At 34.3% G+C, this 20,875-nt stretch overlaps 1 long non-coding RNA gene across 1 annotated transcript; it reads right to left on the bottom strand.

Moving 5' to 3' along the window:
• Positions 1 to 1,496: 1,496 nt before the first annotated feature.
• Positions 1,497 to 16,878, bottom strand: LOC134529471 (uncharacterized). Its single transcript, XR_010074605.1, has 2 exons — positions 13,290 to 16,878; positions 1,497 to 8,309 (listed from the first exon to the last, which is right to left on the bottom strand). It is a non-coding gene; the product is annotated as an uncharacterized LOC134529471 (long non-coding RNA).
• Positions 16,879 to 20,875: the final 3,997 nt, after the last annotated feature.

Below are 20,875 nucleotides of genomic sequence, written 5' to 3'. Positions count from 1 at the left end.
TTCAATAGTAAGATTTTAGCAATACTTTGTAATTGTGCGAGCAAAGCCATGGATTATTAGCTATTATATAAATATAAATAATTTAAAGTGTGTACACTCACACTAAAGATAAAACATAACCATTTAAACTTACATGACAATTTAACTAATTATTAAAACTTTAAACAATCATCTTTAACCTCAGAGTTTCTAGTTCATTCCAGTGTCTTTTCGAAATCGTTGCCATTCTTAAACATTCTGAACCTAATTTACCATATGTATAAAAATAAATTTATACCACTTTAATAAATCAACTAAATTTTAAACATAGTTAAATAAAACTAGAGTTGCTAAAACAACCAAAAAATATGTACAATAATTAGTAAATAAATGGGAGTGGCAGAGCCATGCCACAAAAATTGGTATTTCTATAATCATTAATCATGAACATTCACAAAGATAAATTATTGTTTCTGTTTTACAAAATGTGTGCTTACAAGTGTGTTTTTGGGTAAAACATCATTGAGCTATCATTTAATAATCTATTATTCATTTACATTGTAAAATTTATTTCGCAAAAGCCCACCAACATTAACCTTATGAAATGAGGTACTATCCAAAAAGCTTAGTAAACACTAAATTAATACGTACTAATTAAATAATGAACGGTAACCGACAAAAACATTGAAAGCAAACTCTATAATCCGAAAATTCTCCATGTAACAAAATGTTTGTGGAAATGTTTTTGTTTTCTACCCATTAAGCACTACAACCAGTGCTTAAAAAATTTTCATCTATGACTCATGTGTTTATTTTTTGTTCTGTATATATAACATCACCTGCGTTTTATCAAACATTGCTATAACATTTTTCAATTATATTATTGAAGTTAAATAAAGTATATAATGGCACAGTTTAGTTAAGCACCAAACAGAGTAATCAAATAACATACCTTAAGCTTGTCAACAAAAATGGGAAATAAGACATGATACAGGTCATTAGGAGAGTTGCATGTGATGTGTTAATGTGCCATACTATGTGACATGGCTATATGCCTATCCCAGGGTGTGGCATTATGCATTTGGCAGATAAAAGAGTGTATCTTGTTTAACTGGATGCTATATCTCCGTGCTCAAAGTGCGTTGGACGCTATTAAATCCTAAAAACGTTACAGTTCACAACCTAGTTGGTTCTGCAGGAGTTCCACACACCTCAATAAGCTGCTCTAACTTTGATGTTTTTTACACACTACTTAATTAAAAGTTAACAGCTGTTTATATACACTTTATACGTCTAAAGCTGTTAAAAATGTGTGCTGGCATGTAAATGGCTTAGGGAGGCCTAAACCACGCAATGTGATCAGATTGCAGGTAGTTGAGAGAGATGCAGTAACAAGTCTGCTCTATCTGGCAGGCAAAAGGCGATTGGGTTGGGGATAGTACCAATTGGCACCAACGGTGTGTGCTGGCGCTAGAACCATAACGTTTCCAAAAGACAACTAAGACAAGGCAATCATAATATATAAAATATTTTTAATCAAACATAAGCCTTACATTAATGAAACACAAATATATGTATTTATATACAAATAGTTAACAAAACAAAGAAATTATAGTAAACAGAAAATTTAAGTTTTTGGCAGCTAAAAGCAATTAATAAAAATATTACCATTTACTATTTTCAAAAATTGCCAATTATTACTACACGAAAACTCTTAAAAACATAGCCTACTACTAAAACACACAAAATACATTGCCAATTTAAAACTGTATTTTTAGGAAGAGTGAAAATGGTTAAAAATGTGTTTTTTCAGAGTAAATTTTAGGCATGCAACATCCAGTACACAGTCTTGAAAGCACTCAAAAGGATTACTAATTTGCTGTTACTAAACCTTTGGAGTTTCTGGCACCCTGCTTAAATAGCAATAAATAAGGTACACACATATGCAAACACTGCAAACACAAAGTGGACAACACATCATCCCAGAGACACAATGCATTGAGATTAAGAAAGTGCACGGTTGATGTCAGACCAAATACATTTAATGAGATTTATTTCACATCCACATGAACAGGGTAAATCGAAACTCTGTTCAGAAACTTAAACCACTGCAACAGTGAGCTAAAAGAAAATTAATATCTCCATATAAAAATTAGTAAATAAATCACCTTCGTTATTTAAGTTAAAGTTAGGTGTAACAATATCAGGAGTATGCAATTGATAATAAGTATGTACAAACAAAACAAGTTATATTTCAACAGGCAATGACATCACAACCTACCACTAGCACTCACAACAAAAAGTAAATTTTATTAAATATCCTCATGCCTATTAACAGTAAACACTGGTAAATGTTGCACTTACAGTCGCACTGAAGTGTAAAAGTGTAGTTATATTAATTTGACTGTAGGCTTAATACTAATATAGAATTCTCAAGATACCTATGAGTTTTAAACCCACCACATTAGGGGGCAGCAATAAAAAAAATACAAATACAATTCCTTACAAAAAGAACATTGGTATAAGTATCTACATGTTGATTTATTTATGATAAGCTGCACAGCAGAATTTTAATTGAAGTCACTGCCTAACTGAAACAACCAACCTCTTCTTTTCCATGGTTGACAAATGAATGACTAACATTGTCAACTTAAACCATACATAGCATATAGGCTTACATTTCACAGCTGTTACAAAATATAAATGTCCTTTTAATGATTACTTTGAGGGAATATAATTAAACAATGTATAATGGGCATATTGCATTGTAGATCTTCAGTTTGTTTCCTAAATTTCCTTCACATTAAGAATTAGAATTTAAGTGTAAATATTACATTGTTTAACATCAGTAAAAAAAATTCCACATGCAAACAAAACAACAAAACTAAAATACAAAGAACTAAGAACCAATGAAAACCCTATTAATCACATTGACAAAAGAGCTTCACTACTTCCTAGCTATTCTGAAGAATTAGTCTAAAAATATTTTGTTTACCGTCTTTTGTTTTTGGATAGAAACATGTTTGACACTATAAAATATATATTAAAATTTACATTATATCTACGCAACTCAATTCCCTTTATTATTAAAGGTTTTATTAAAAGATTTCATTTAAAGGTACTAGAAAAAAAATAGTCCAGACCAGCATTGTTTGCGTGTTTATATACTCCTGTCTAAAAATATGTATTTTTGTGGATTTAATTCAGCCCAGTTCCACCTTGCAAATATTGGATGGCCTTTTTACATAAAAATAAAGCATTACACAAAACATTAAATCATATTTAATTGTTGAAATCTCAAGTTTTCCAAATTACTGAATTTCTATTCTTGTGACTGAACTGTCATTGAATATTACAATAGCGTCAAAAACATTACTTTTACTTCAGATAGGAAAAATTTTTTGTATGATAACAGACCAACAAAAACACTAAACTTGTGTGTAATAGAAACACACAAATATGGAACTTCAGACTTATTTATAGCCTGTAATAAGAACTCTTATATGTTTATTTGAAAATACATTTTTTCTAAATATTTAGGTATTGTGATTAGTAAGTAACATAAAATTGTGGGTTTTTTTTTTTTTTTTACATTCAAAAAACCAGCCAACATGTCTCCTATGAAGAGGACCTTGGATACTAAACAGAAGAAATTGATTGATAGTTTGACAAAGAAACTAAAGAGAATATAATGGTAGGTAACACAAATGATTTATCTTAAGTGTATTGTTAGTGGTGGTATCAACCCAGCCATGTTTGTGGTATTCTAGCTTTGAATCATTCCAGAAACATTACCATCTTGCTTCAGCTATTAGCTTATCACTTTGTTCTTCATAATTTTGCTAATTTTTTTCAGCCCCAGATATTTAATTCCCTAATCTGGAAAGAATTCTCCTTCACACAACCTGAGGGAGCACTAGATGGGAGACATAAGAAATCATTTCAGAGTTTACCACGCTACCCTCCTTAACTGTTCACTACTTTCCAAACTTAAAGAAAAAATCTTGACCCAGTTGGGAGTCAATTTACACCACCGTTGAGGTGTCCTGAGTAATGGAATAAACAGTCAGAGTATTTTCATTATAATTTACAGTATTTTGTTGGATTTGGAATCATATAACTTCTAACATCTGGTTTGCACTATAATAATACAGCAGAACCTTGTTAAAATGTTCCTGCCTGTAATGTTTTCCTGCTTATAATGCCATCTTTTTAAATGTCCCAAAATTTTCCCCATATGGATAATGTATTTACATCCTGTATATAACATTTCACAAATTATATATTTCCTGCTTATAACTCATTTTCTAAAAGTCAAGAAATGCAAACAAAAATTTAAGTTGTACAATATTTTAGTTTGCCAATCGTTCCGCTAGAGCAAAAAGTGTTTGATTTCTTTCATTTGTAGATACGAATCCACAAAAAAAATCATGTTCAAGCAGTGAAGGAATTGGACATAGGCATTTCAATTCTAAATGCTATCATTTTGAATTGTAAGACAATTTTACAGAGATGTGGTAGTGTGTGTGTGAAGACAAAGAAGACAGAAGCTGGAAGTACCATGGAGTTGAAGGAAAATTGTTTTATTGGTTTAAGAAAACTCAAGCATTGAGAGTACACATCAGTGGTTTTAACATTAAATTTCCTTCTTATGTTTTCCTGCTTATGTTTTTTTTTCCTTTGGCCCCCTTGAAAAACATTATAACACAGTTCTACTGTAATAATAATTATTTATGTGGTGGTGTTGCGGTAAAAGATGACAGCACTTCAATACTGCATCATTTTAGCAACAGTGATTCAAGAGATTTTATAGTAGTACTGCATTCCAGTTAAGGTTGGACAAAAACAGTCCTATTTTTTACGCAGTTATAGTGAATTGCAGAGTAAATATGTACTGAAAATAACTACAGTAGAGTCCCGCTAATCCAAACTAATTGGGACCGAACCCTGTTCGGATTAGCGAACATTCGGATTAGGCGGAATTTTCTTATATAATGCCATTTATGGTCTTTATGAGGCGTGGGCTATTTAACATCTGATGTGTCAAATATTAAAGATCAGACACAAAACACACCTTTATTATTTAGCGTATTTAGCATAATATAAATACGTAAATATTTAAGTACTACGTACGTAATCATATTTTTTTCTTTTTAGTTGAAGGAGAAATAGATAAATCATAATTTTCTTATGTACATATTAATAAACGTAAGACATTACTTGAAAAAGAACTTGTTTTTCTTTGCTTTTCAAGGTTCATAATTGTTATAAAAATATTTCTTTTTTCGTCCTACCTCTGTTCGGATTAGGCGGATTTTCGGATTAGCGGGGTTCGGATTAGCGGGACTGTACTGTATTCTATTATTCATGTAGAAAATATCTGTCCAGTGTTGTTTAAAGTTTTAGCATGTTGACAGGCCAACCCAGTCTATATATAGAAATATATGTAAAGTTTTAGATTAAAAAACATATATATTTTTAAAAGTTACAATTTGGGCAGAAAATGTTTTGTTGGCTATAAATGAAATCAGCATAGCTGAGCATTTTGTGTTTTTAACCAACAAATATGGTTACAATACAGTTTCAAGTAAACTTAAATATTTTTTATAAAAAAGTGAAAAAGGAAAGAAACTATGTATCTTAAATTTAGAGGCCTATTTTTCACAAGAGTGTAGTAATTTGTAGATTTATTGAGTTATTGTTATCATCTGGCACTATGTTAGGTTTTGGCTCTTATTTTCTGTTGGTGAGACTTCCCTTTGCATTGGCACCACCCAGGGTTGCTACAAGTATTTAAAAAAGGAATAAGCAAGAGAAAAATTAAATTACGTAATATCAGTGAAGATTAGAGAAGGGTTAATCCATTGTCACGGGTGTGACATTTTCAGACCAGTTTTCAGCCTTCAAAATAATTTATTACAACATTATGATTTATTTAGCTTTAAATAATGGTCACACATTTGTAGTACAATGCCAGGTGAACATTTTGAGCTAATTCGTTGTTGTTTTATTTGGTGGTTATTTTGATTCAATAATAGGGAAAGTTATGTCACGGGTGTGACAAAAATAGACAGTTCATTTCACTTCCATTAATATCATTGTAAAATTCTGTGAATTTATCAGAATTAAAAATTTAAAACTATGATACAATAAAAAAGGATTTCAAGACAATTGGGTTCAAGCCCATGAAAATTCAATAACTATTACATCTGATTACTAAAAAAAAAATTATTCTGTCACGGGTGTGACACACTTTTGTCACGGGTGTGACACCAATTCACTCTATGAAAAAATTATTTTCAGAGTTAACACAGTAATTACGTAAACAGGAACTGATAATGTTTAATTCTGGCTTGTTTTCTATGCATGATATGAAATTATAAATGAAACATCAACCTACACTATATTGAGACAAATCTACTGTGAATGACATGGTGGAAGCATCCCTTAATGTGACACCTGAGAATGATGGTTCTGGAAGTTTCATCACAATATCACTGGCTGACACCAGATAAATATCACTTTGTTGTTGAAATAAAAAAATCCAGGAATCACTTTTCTTACGCAGAAATGTTATATGAAAATCACTGAACTCTTTACCCTCAATTTGACCAATAAAGTATTCCTAAGAATTCTTACTTGCAAATTCTACCAGGACAAAGTCATTCACTTGAAGGGTTTCTATATTTTTACCTACACACAAGTCAGATGCAGTTGTCTTGAGCATTTAACTTGCATTCCTCAAATGACTTAGCCTGAACCTTCTTAACGTAAGCATGTACCTTAAATGTCGGCAGTTGTGCATTCAACTCCTTAACAGCATTCTGTAAAGGACCTTTGATATCTACAAGCTTTGGTCAATTGTCTAATTCACTCCATTTTTTCCAAATAATGGTTGAATTAACATCACAGTCATGGGGAAGAAATATTTCATTAGCACAGACCTCACATAAACCAGTTGCACATTGATCATTCATTAAATCACAACATGAGTTTTTTTATCAGTTCGTTTATATTACCTGGAAAGGTTTTAACGTTCTTATTGATGGATTCAACAAGAAAACTGATGTTAGAGTGATATCTGCAAATGCAAACACTGTGAGGCATTTGCAAAGACAAAAGAACATGTTTGGGGCAAAGTTCGTGATTGATATGGCATCTTTGATGCCTGGTGCCTAGCGGCTTACATCGTCACAACAATAAAACTGTTTGACAGTACGTTGACACATTTCATTGCAAGAAGTGGATCTCTTTTGCTCACTTTTCTCTTCTAGTAAATGTTTTGCAACTTCCGGTGTGTCATGTACTAACTTTCTTATAACTGCCATTTTTTTCCCTGGGCTGTGTGGTAATGCTTTTTATATTTGATTTACTGCCTTGCCGAGAGATTGTCGGCAGCGATATGAGCCTAGGTTTGGTTTAACATTTATTCCACTTTTTTCCTTTTTTGCTTTGCCTACACCGCTTTTGCCTTTTGCATCCTGTAAACGCTTTAATTTTAACTTCTGCTTGGACATCAGTTTTTTCGCACGCTCTCTTCTTTTCTTGTCCCTTTCCCGTTCCTTTTGCAAGTGTATTTCTCTCCTTTCTATGTCCTTCTTCAGCTTCTCACGGAGCTTTTTCAATCGATCTGTTGAACTCATTTTATCTTAAAAACAAACAGCGACATTTTGGTGATCTACAGACGTACTCCTAATTAAGTTGTATGTTATTTTATGATATAACAGTCAAGTGCACAACTTCCATCTGACATGTGCAATTTTTACTACATCCTGCTCAAATAAGGCAAACAATTATTTGTATATATCTTTTCTATCATGGGTGTGACAATCAACTAAAGTTTTACTTAATTCCCAAACCATTGAAAAATAAATTACTGTATAAACAGTATTTTAAAGGCTTCCTACAAAATTGTCTTACAAAATGTATGCAATTTCTTGTGTTAAGAAAGCTGAATCAATATTTTTATGTAGTGGTGTCATAAAGTAGTCACGGGTGTGACATAAAAAGAAGCAAATTTTCTTTAAAAAATATAAGTTTTAAAAAATTGGAGCTTTAAGGATATAATTGTCAGCTACATAACATCACTTTTAGAAGAGCAGATTTAACTACTTCTACTGAGATGAGAGAAAATTTACTTTTGTGCCATTTTCTGTCACGGGTATGACAAGACAACATTAAACTATTATGTCAATAATATTACAGATACCACTTACCTCTATCAAAAGTTTTTGCCAGTTTCAATGAGAGTAGACTTGTTGCTTCAATTTGTAAATAGTTCAGCTGAATGATGTTAACATTGTAGCATATATCACTGTTGCTAAAACACCCTAAAAAGGTGTGACACTACTTAAAACAATGAATGCAAACATACAAGCATTAAAAATTACAATAAAATTTAATTTAAAAGTAAAATTATTTGTTTAGGCACATAACATCAATCATAAATGATAAGATGAGAATGTAATATTTAATATTTTATCTATTTTATTTTTTTATGCTGAGGCTCACTTTTACATGGATTCACCCAGAACTAAAAAAAAACACACAAAATGGTTATGAAATTTCTTAATGTGAAAACAAGGTATAACAGGATATGGCATACACACCGATGATATGTGCTAACTGTAAGCTTTATTGTTTTTTAGTTCAGAGTGAATTATTTTCCTTTTTTTACATCCATAAAATAATGTCTTCTATTCTTCCTATCCCTTTCCTATTTTAGAGACTAAATCACCTCAGGGTCCTTCTACACTTATCTTTTAATACCAATTGCACCAATAAAAGTATTAACACCAAACACCACAGTAATTTTGCATCTTGAACATAGTCAACCAGCATCTTCTGGTAAAGAACTCAAAATTGCATACTCCTCATCCCTTTACTCAACAGACCTAGCATTTTCATTCAGAAAGACTGCGCAGTTTACTGCATCTCGCAAGTAACCCATTCTTATCACTAATTCTTCTACAGAAAATTTAATTAGCTGTTTTTTGAAATCTTCTGCATGCACTGGCCACAACCTTATACTCAAATTATCTACAACTATGTATGTCTGCAATACAGGGCAGTCACACAATTGCTAGCTCGCATCCTGCCAGCTAAAACCATGGGATAAAGCTGACCTATCCTAGCACAGCCAACTCATATGACTACCTTCTATACTGGAGGGTTTAACCTATTTTTGCTATAAGAATTTTATTTCTGTAATAGCATGACAAAATGTAAATTACATCATATATCACTCTTAGGACATTACAAAAAAAATTACAGAAATGATTTATGTTTCATACTCATTTTAAACTGCCTTCATAATCTACATCTGTATTCCAAAGGAGAGGTGCAATGTAGAATACAAAAGAAATAAAAAGGAAGAGAAGAAAATTGGGTAGGGGAAGGAGGTTGTTTCAACAGCCAAGATGAACTACAAAAAAGGTATACTGAAATTTCAATCCAGAGAACTTTTTTTGTAAGTTTAAGTAGACATAGCAAAATAACTTTTGAATTTTATTGCAAGTGTAATGTGAACACCTCTCATATGCAGCTCTATACCACAACACAAACAACACATATTCAATGATTATTTATACCTAATGATTAGAGGCCCGTGATTTTCGCAAATGCGAAATAACTGCGATAAAATGCTAAAATCTAATATTTCTGTGATAAAATGCGAAATTCTCCGGTCGAGGGCAGAAACGTGGCCGTTTACCTAGATCCTCGGCAGCGCCACTGGTTACCTAGATCCTCGGCAGCGCTGTCGGGCACATCAGCAGAATTGTGTAAGAACAAGATTATATTTCATTTATTTCGTAATTCTATTTCATGGCAAAATTAAATTAAATCATGGAGTCATTATTGTGAATAGTTTCTTTAATATAATCGCAAAAAAAAATGTACGGACCTGGATCGGGAAATACGGTTCAAGTAACATTTTTGTGCGGACATTTTTTGCTGAAGCGTTGGCAAAGCTGCGCATGCATAACAGAATTGGCTTGCGTGCGTGATTTCTACGTCGGTGCTAGTAATAGAAAAACTATTTTTCTTGGACGGTTTTTTTCTCAGCATTCAAGATGCCACGAATGAAAGTGACTATTTCTGATCTGGCAAAGCATTGCAGACGATAAATTCTATGTGAGTAATTCTATTTTAATGTGTGGAATATGTGATTGTCGCCTCGAGTGGGAAAAAAAAGACGTTCTTGATAAACACATTCAGTCTCAGGGACACAAGAAAAAAAAGCAAAATATGTTAGAAAAGGGAGAGTCATCAAAACGGCAGACAACAGTATTGGGTGCATTTGAAACACAAAAACGTGATAAAATTTAAAAGTGTGTTTTTATTCAAGATACAGTGAAAATGTGCTTGAAAGCTAACATTCAATTAGAAAAAATGGATCATCCTGCAGTTCGGGATTATTTTGAAAAGCATATACCTGGGTCTGGGGATTTACCAAGTGCTGATAGATTGAGACGCGAGTATATGCCAAAAATTGGAGTTGCTGAAAAAGAAAGGCTTACTGAGATTCTTTCACACAAGGAACTCTATGTTGTGGCAGATGAAACTTCAGACTGTAGAGGGCGCTGTGTCTTCGTCATCCTTTTGCGTACTGTTAGTGCCACTGCTGCTCAGGAAGTGCACTTGGCTAGCTGCTGCTTTCTTGATGCAGCTAATGGCACAACTTGCAGCTAGGCTATTGTAGATGCACTGATTCAGTACCAGATTCATTTCCCCAATGTGTTGGGACTAGTATCAGATTCTGCTAGGTATATGGGGACATGTTTTACAGAATTACAGATTCTTCTGGGTGGGCACATCATTTATTTGCAATGCTGGGCCCGCAAAGTAAACCTTGTTGGAGATGTTTTTATGTCGGAACTAGCAGACCTAAATGCACTTGTGGTGGATGTAAAATGGCATTCTTACATGGACGAAAAATAAAAAGTGCCTACCTAAGTTTCTTGCGTGAGACCTTTCCAGAGTATGTCCCTAAGCTGTTTCCAAGCCCAGTTGTAACACGCTGGAATTCCTGGTTTTTGTCAGTGCTTTACCTATCTGAATATCTCGAGCCAATGCAACAATTCCTCTGTAAGTGGCAGCCTCAAAATGCCAGTGTCAAATCAGTTTGCAAGAAATGTTCTGGGGGAACATTTCAAATTCTGAAAATAAAGTGCCAGTTTGTAAGTGATGCTTGCGAAAAGATTGTTAACCTGATCAAAAATCTTGAAGGATCAAGCTATCCTTATGCACACATATTGTGGGATGAACTTGAACAACTGTCAAGCCAGTTGAGGATATACTCTGATGGAGTTTTATCACAGAGGACACAAAAATTACTCCAGGAAATACAAAATGAAAAAGAAAAAGCCAACGTAATCTTTTGTCTGAAGATGTGCAGTACTAAAAGCCATACAAAACTCACAACTCACATGGCTCCATCCCCTGCAAACAATCTGTACAAGGAAGCAGGTGAACTATTTAATCCTGCCAAGGCTGGTCAGCATGTGGTCGTGGACTTCAAGAAACTAGCAACCAGTAAAGATAAACTTCCAGCTTTTCCAAAATGAGCATTGATGAATTCATTGATGGTTACATGTACTTTCATAAACAGCTGAAGGCACATGTGCTTACTAGCAGCAAGATAGACATTGTACAACTTCTTCTGGCAGTTAAACTTTCAAAACCGGATTTTGGAGCTGCTGCACTGAAAACCATTTGGACCCCCGTTACAGTGTCGATGCTGAGCGATGCCTGAGTTCCTACAATGTTGTGTTGAGTGATCGGAGGACTCAGTTAAAAGAAGAAAATATTGAGATGTGTAACATGCTCAAATTTAATATTTAAATAAATTTCCAAACAAAACCTACTTGAGAGGCTTGAGATACATAACGCACATTAGGCCTACATTGTAATATAGACTTAGTTATTATTTCATAAATGGACATAAATCTACATGCATAAATTCAGTGTGATGTATATGTTTTAGAGAGTTTCGTAAAATGTGTGAAAATATGAAAATGCTACAAAATGCAAAATTTCATTTTTATTATGCTATAAAATCAATTTCAAAATGCTATTTTCACGGGCCTCTACTAATGATAGCTTTGTTGGGCAATTATAACCACTCGTGTGCCAAAAACTAGTGTGTAATGTCCATTTAAAGTGGCTCTTGGCAGAAAAATCAGAGGCTTCATTATATAAAGAATAACTTATTTCAATACATCTTGTGAGAAACATGGTACCCTCAAAGATGCATACACAACATTGTAGCAACCCTGCTATCAAAACCACAATGCATTCATTCGATGACAGAAGACAAACAATATTGGAGTTGAACATACTTTATACAACTGCCGTTTAATCGTAAACTTTCGCGTTTCGCTCTAAGCGTATTTACTTTATCCACGTTCCTATACTGAGGTTTGATCACTGATGTGACCCTGGCATAAGTTTCGTATATTTCCTAATTTCTGAACGCATCCTTTCCTAGTTTTACACAGTTGGCATATTTGTTTGTTTTGCTTTGTTGTGTTTACGTTGTGAAACAATAAATTATGATGGTATTTACTAATATAAGTGTAATATTTATTGCTTGACTTAAAATGGGGTCTCAAAAGAGTACCGTAATGTGTGGCAATACTTCACAAGAAAAGATGATAAAACAGCCAGCTGCAAAAAATGCTTCAAGATCATGCAATTTTGTGGGAATATATCTAATCTGAATAAACACTTAAAATCCCACCCGGACTACACTGCACCTAACAATGACAAGATTTAAAATAGAAAAAAAAAAAGAGGCTGAAAGTGATATCGGCACAAGCAGTGGCAGTTTATCTGTTGAAGAAATCTCGAAAAAACAATAAAAAATGAAATACCTTCTGATTCTTCCGAAGCCTCAACATCGACATTGAAGTCTATGCTCAAAACTTCTCACTCGGACCTTCATCCATTGAAAGCTGCATTCGAAAAACTTGCTTCACAAAAATGTGGAATAAAATATACCAATATAAATATGTGGGTAAATATGTAGAGTAGCGGTATTTGCGAAAAAAATGTTAAAAATCTGAAAATACTTTTATTATATGCTCTTTCACTTCCCCTTTTCATTAAACCCGGCGGAGATAAGAAATTACAAATACTTTAGGAGATATCGAATTTTTTAATTTTCATAGTTGGGTGATATTTGTTGAAAAAAAATTAAAAATTCCGAAAATACTTTTATTCTATGCTTTTTAACTTCTTCTTTTCATTAAACCCGGCAGATATAAGAAATTCCAAATACTTTAGGAGATATCAAATTTTTGTCATACCTGTGCATTCATGCAGCATTGACAATTGTTTCTTGTTTACGAGTATGAAATTTTTTTTTCTTGCGGCGTTCACCATTGTTTACCCGCCTCTAACTTATTGAGTTTTTAACGTTTCAAATTTTAATGTTTTATTTGTTATTTTGATATTGTTGCGCAAGTAATAAGTAAAAAAAAATTAAATGAGTTCCTACTGTTCATCCTTTGTCCCGGTTTGTTAGGTCAGGTCAGTTACATTATAAATACCTACTTTAAAACTAAACAACCATTAAAATTAATTCATATTATTTTTAATGTGCGCTTAGTTTGAAAGTAATTATAATGTAACTGACCTGACCTAATTGACCATTTTAATTAATTAAGCATTCACGAACACACTGCAAAATAAAAAAATTGCGATGGCCGAATGATAGCACAGGTCTTGTATTGCAAAATAAAAATGGCGATATATCCTAAAGTATTTGGAATTTCTTATCTCCGCCAGGTTTAATGAAAAGAGGAAGTGAAAGAGCATATAATTAAAGTATTTTCGGAGTTTTAAAAAAAATTTCGCAAATACCGCTACGCTACATATTTACCAATATGTTCATATTATATTTTATATGCAAAGATATGCGACCCTTCAATGTTGTTGAAGAAGAAGGGTTTTTGAAATTAATGAAGGCATTGGCACCGTATTACAAAGTGCATTCATCAACAAATGTCAATAAGTTACTCTGTGACAAATACAAAATTGTAAAGATGGAATTTGCTTCGAGAATATCGAATTCAACTGAGTTATGTGTAACTCTCGATATATGGACCGAAACTATGAACGAGAAATGTTTTTTGGGTATTACAGTACATTTTCTAGAGAAGATAGCTATTACTAGCGTTAATATAGCAACCAAGGAACTCAAATCAAATCACACAGCTGAATATATTGCAAATGTTTTATTGATATTCTAAATGATTGGGATATTCCACTGTCTAAAATCGCTTGTGCAGTTACTGACATTAGTGTTAATATGGTTGCTGCAATGAAAAATACACTTGGTGATTCAAAACATTCGCAATGTTTTGCGCACACAATAAATTTGTTGGTTGATTCTTCAATAAGCAATACTTCTAATCAAGTTAATGCGATTATTAAAAAAGTTAGAGATATTATGAAATGGGTAAAAAAAAACAGTGTAATTTAGTCAGACAAATTAAGAAAAATACAGATTGACAGTGGAGTTTCTGAAGTATGTACTGACGTCGTCCGACCGAAGGCCACCCCAAAGCCCGACCTGTAACAACCAGTATCCGGCCCCGCTAACGGAACGCACCCCTAGCAATGGCCCACCCGAGTCAGGGGAGCCTCTGAGGACCAGGTAGAATCAAGGACCATGTCTAAATTAATCAGCCACCTCGACCCCAGTTCATTAGAAATAAGACACAATTTAATAGTAACGCCACTTTTTATTAAAAACCCCACCCAAGGAATGTGCGACGTAGGAGTGCCTGGGTCACTCACGTGTGAAATTACGTGAATACATTTGTGAGTGACTCTCTTGCGGCCTTCAGCCTAAATTAATTAGAGTATTGTGTAACGTAATTATGACATCCCCATTTTTTGTGTATAACTCGCCACTGGAGCAGTCAACAACTGACGAACAGTCTCTGGTGTGACTCATATTATTTAAACGTAATTTATGTGAACATGTTAAATCTAATTCTTAGAGAGTATCTGCAAATTATGTTAATCTTTATTATTTAATGTATGAATTTAGAGCCACATTCAATCTCTTGTTAATTAAATAATTTCCGAATAACGGAACTTTAGAAACTTTGGCGCGAGAGAACGCTGAGGCCGCCCCTCGCGCCAAGCGCTAACACCAGTAGGTACCGAGCGACTCGCGGACCGGGGCGGACGTGCGTCACACGGGGAGTCATCATCCTTTGTCTCCACTGAAATTAACTACTGGTAACTATAGTCATTAATTCAAATCCCTTTCATTGCTTAAACTCCCTGTGCGTACCCGGTCCTTTTTACGGTGTAGGGCCTAACCCAGCCACTTAAATATAAACTCCCCGCACGAAGTATTACGCGGGGCAGTTTTCAGCATACGGCATGGGCCGACTCCCGCCACCAATGACTTTTTAATATCGTCGAGTGCACAGGCACCGGCAACAACGACGCATAGGACTTGTAACTAATTTCACTGCGAGCCGCTGTCCACACAGGTGGACCCGGGTACCGCCGCTTTTGCAATTCTCGGGATTGGCCGCCTCCAATCGACCTCCCCCTTAACCTCGACTGGCATGAGGGTTTAAGATTAGTGACGGTGCGTCAGAGCGCCCAGTGTCAATTTAATGTAATTTTGTAGGGTAATTCAATGTGCATCGTGTAAATGTAAACTGCAAGTGTAACTGTTCGAACCAATAAAACGTCCACTCCGCACACTCCATGCGCGACGTGTTACCGACAGTGCAAAACCGAATCTGTGTATGTTATTGTGTGAGTCTCCCTAACCCAGCAAGGAATCAGCGTGTTGTGCTGTACAGGGCCTGTAACATGTTAATAGCCAGGGATCCCTCCAACCACAACCACTGCCGACGGTCCTAGCGGGCCACGCAGGTGCATTCGCACCCAACGAACCAACTTTTGGTTAGACACAGAGCTAGCCTGGCGGCCTCCCGGATACACTTTCATTAAAAACCAGCCTCCCCGCTAGGAACCACGCCCGGACTCGAACACGAGAACACAGACGACGGCATTAGAAAAAAAAAATTATTCTAAATGTTAAAACATGCTGGAATACGTTATACCTACTTTATACTTGATAGATTTTTGTAAATGTCAAAAATTGCTTCGCAACTCTTACTCAATGCTACAGATAGTCCTGAATTGGTGACGGGCCAGGAAATTGAAATATTGAAGAAGATAAGTTCAGTTGTTACATCCGTTCGAATTTGCTGTCAGAGAATTTTCCGGCGAGAATCATACCAAAATCATACCCATGATAAATTCCCTCACATCGCAGATAAAGACATTTTCCTCATCAATACACTGTGTCACTCAGTTACAAAACAAACTATTGGCTAAGTATAAAAAAAGGGTAAATATGTAGTGTACGGATTAGCGCCAAGAAAAATCGTACAAATATGAAATAACTTTCATTATATGCTCTTTTACGTCCTCTTTTCAGAACCGCCTGTGGAGATAAAAAATTCCAAATACTTTTGGAGATATCGCCGTTCTTATTTTGCAATACCAGACGTATGTAATCATTTCACCGTCGCCATTTTATATTTTGCCGTGTGCGCGTGAATGCCTAAATAACAGAAATTTTCCATTAGGTAGGGTTAGTTACCATATAAATACTTCAAAATAAACGGAAATTAAAAATAATATCAATTAATTTTACTTGTATAGTTTTAAGTATTTATAATGTAACTGACCTGACCTAACAAAACGGGACAAAGGTAGATTAGGTCAGGTCAGCTACATTATAAATACTTTGAAACTGAACGGACATTAAAAATAATAAAATTAATTTTAATGGTTGTTTAGTTTTAAAGTATTTATAATGTAGCTGACCTGACCTAACAAACCGGGACAAAGGATGAACAGTCGGAACTCACGTAATTTTCTTTTTACATGATGTAGTCGTTCAACTACGTCGCGAAAAAAAAAAATCATACTTGTAAACAGGGCTGCCACTCTGATATTCATGAAAAACCTAGATAACCTACAAAAAAAACCCAGACACATGGGTGAAAAACCCAGATGCGTCTAAAATGCTATCATTGAAAATGTTTGCGTACTAATTCAAAAATATAAACATAACTGGTTTTAATATAAAACAATTAATTACCTTACAAGACTGAAAACGGTTAAATACAACCAATACAAGAAAATTACACTGCAGCATAATGGCTGTATAAATAATTCTTGGACCAGCACATATCATAAAAAAACCTACAAATATATACATGACAAAACAAACACCATCACTGCATTCTTTAAACTGGTAATTGTTTTTATAAAACTGCATCATGTACGTTAGTCTTTATTCAGAGTCTGATTCTACAAGATTGTTTTGAAGGTTAATTGTTGCATTGGTTTTGTGTTCTGCAAGCCTCTTTGAAGAATGTGTCTAATTTAATATTCAACTTAGCTTCTTGAAAACTAGTTTTGTGTTAATATGTATTTTTGTGTGTGAAACACATAGACTTGTTTGCATTTATCAAACAGATATTGCAACAGATACAGTAGCTACTACCTTTATTATTGTTTTAGGTATAAAAATAATTAAAATTATAAAAAACCTAGAATTGTTGGAATTCATTATTTAAAAACCCAGAAACCCAAACACCATTGGAAAAACCCAGATCTGGGTGGAAAAACCCATGAGTGGCAGCCCTGCTTGTAAACAAGCAACAATGGTGAACGCGGGAAGCCTACGATTCACTATCCTTCTGGACATACCCAAATACTCACGTTGGCAAGCCTTCATGCTACAGACGAGAGAGGCAAACGCCCGATCTTGCATCTTCGGTTTTTTTTGTTTATTGTAAATTAATATACATCTCCTGATAACTAATGGTCAATTAGGTTGTTAGCTACATTATAAATAGGTACTTTAAAACATTGTGGACGGTTGATTTGTTTAGGATAGCTACATTAAAAATACTGTGAAATCATGTAAACGGTTTCCTAGCGCTGGATAGCTACATATTAAAAAGTTATTTGCTAAGCAACCATAAAATGATTTTACAGTTTTTTAAATGTAGCTATACTTACCTAATATAACCAACCATCCACAATGTTTTAAAGTATTTAAGTATAATTACTTCTTGCTAATTTTAAGAATGACATCTTATAAGTTAAACCCGCGCATTTGGAGAATAAATGCTCACGAATTTTTTTTTCCCCCAAATAAATATATCTGTTGTGGTACGGGGAAAAAAAGCGAGCATGAACTTGGGGTCGGGTTTGGCTCTCTCGTATGTGAAAAAAAGCTTGCCAACGTGAGTATTCGGGTATGTTCAGAAGGATGAGTGAATCGGAGTAATGCTCGTTGAGTGAATCGTAGGCTTCCCGTTGAGGGAAGCATGAGTGGACAGGATGAAAATTAAAAAATTCCATATCTCCTAAAGTATTTGGAATTTCTTATCTCCGCCGGGTTTAATGAAAATAGGAAGTTAAAGAGCACAGAATAAAAGTATTTTCGGAATTTTAAATTTTTTTTTAACAAATATTGCCCAAATATGAAAATTAAAAAATTTGATATCGCCTAAAGTATTTGGAGTTTATCTCCGCATGCTGTAATGAAAAGAGGACGTAAAAGAGCATATAATGAAAGTTATTTCATATTTGTGCGATTTTTTTTAGGCGCTAATCCGTACACTACATATTTACCAAAAAAAGATGTGGTCACATTGAATTTAATATGATTGTGGCGTTAGCTACAATTTTAGACCCACGCTTCAAAATCATTTCCTAGAGGCAAATGCGTGTGGAAGGGCAATGCAAAAATTAAGAAACGTCGTTTAAGAAGATTCACAGCAAGCAACTTCAACTAGTGGATCTGAAGAAGAAACTTCGCCTGACGATTTTGACTTTTGGTTGCTCCATAAACAAAGAGCAGTGGGCCAAAAGCAGCGACGTACAAACTCAAAAACCGATGAGGTATCAATATATTTAGCTCATCCTGTTTCCTCATTAAAAACCAACCCATTTAAAGAATGGGAAGAATTAAAACCTATGTTTCCAATGCTATACAGACAGGCGGGAATGTATCTGCACATTGTCGTTAACTCTGTACTTTGCAAGACATTGTTTTCCAAAGCTGGTTGCTACAATCACTACAACGAGAAACCGTTTAACAGGAAAACACCTGCAAAAATTATTTTTCTTGTGGAGTAGGGTAGATGGGGGCACAATGAAACAGTGGTTGTTTCCTCCATATTTGAAATAACAGACTGGTGGCACTGGTGGTGGTTGGGATTAGTACTACAACATAGAACATTGGACCAAGTAGAAGATGCTATCATGTATACTATGGTTAGCACGTGACTTTAGTTGTTTTGGTAGCTCAAAAGTAAAAATTTTGGATTTATGTTAATTTTATATTTCAAATATTGTTTTGAAAGCACGTGTTTGTTGAAGAGACTGTTGGAAAGGGTGTAGATCACTTTTTAATCAATGTAAGTATCAGAAGTGTGTGTTTATATTAATTTAGAGGTTAGGTATGTTTAATAGTAGAGTGTTTGGAGGGGCACAATGAAACACTTTATAATTATTTTGTTTCATTGTGCCCCAGTTGCAATATGCTTATTTTTATATTTATAGTAGGTAAATTTGATCGACATATCTTCACAGACGAAGATTTCCTCTGCAGTTTTGTCAGTGACAGAGCCCCACCTGAACAGGAACAACATGAGCAATCTCTACCAACAACTTCTCTGCATTCTACAGAAATGGACCCATCAGCATCCCTTCAGTCTACAGAAATAGTTGAGCTTTCAGTGAATGAAGCTGCAGATAATTCAGTTGTTTCTGAAGCTGCAAAAAAGAAACTTGTAATTCTTCTGAGCAAAGAATCACACCTAGCAAAAATGGCAATTGGACAACTTACAAAAGCCCAAAGTTGTTCAAGGGTTATCCGAAAGCTGGCAACCGGAAACGAAAATGTAATCAACTTAAAAAACAAAGCATGATTGCCACTAGTACTCCAGAGAAAAATAAATTTATAGAAAAGAAGAAGCTGCATGAAAAGAAAAGGAATGTGACAAAAAAGAAAAGTAGAAAAGCTCTGTTCAAGGCACATCCTACTGAGTCCACAGACGAGGATAGTCCAATGGAGGTTCCTTACGCAGACTCTGAAAGTGATGAAGAACTTATTGAAGATCTGAGAGAAGAGTTGTGTCCTAAAAGTTTTGAAGACATTGAGTGTAAACCCATCATTGGAAATTTTGTTCTCGTCGAATATGATATTCCGGGAAAGAAAAGTAATTTCTACATAGGAGAAATGATGAAGGATAAAAATACTGAGAATGATTATGAAGTCAGTTTTCTTCGTAAAAGCAACAAAATGACCAATAAGTTCATAAAACCTTAAATCGAAGATAGAGAGCAGTCAACATCTCTCAAATACGATATGTTTTCTCACAGCCCACATTCTATGGGCAGACAAAGAGATAAAAGGGTTATCTTTCTTTTGATTTTGAGTTTTCACGTTTGAATATTAAGTAGGTGAATTAAAATCGAGGTCTTCTAAGGACAAATATTTAATTTAATTTTGCTGTAATGTGTACATATCTTGTAGTAGTGTCGAAATGTTTGTCTACTGTTTATTGTATTCACAGAAATAATGTTTCATTGTGCCCCTTAATGTGTTTCATTGTGCCCCTATCATGGGGCACAATGGAACAAATGCAATGGGTAAGAAAATATTATTTTGCTAAACTGTTTGTGGCCTTATCTTCAATTTTGTGTTTTCATTTGATAACCTATTAATACACATGTAGTGTAAAAATTTTCTGTTAATATCCATGCATAAAACTTTGCTCTTTTCAGCTTTGTAACTTTATTGTTTCATTGTGCCCCCATCTACCCT

This window comes from Bacillus rossius, chromosome 2 (genome assembly GCF_032445375.1).
Source record: "Bacillus rossius redtenbacheri isolate Brsri chromosome 2, Brsri_v3, whole genome shotgun sequence".
Lineage (NCBI taxonomy): Eukaryota > Metazoa > Arthropoda > Insecta > Phasmatodea > Bacillidae > Bacillus > Bacillus rossius.
Note: the sequence above shows the minus strand (reverse complement) of the source record. Positions and strands in the feature narration are given on the sequence as shown.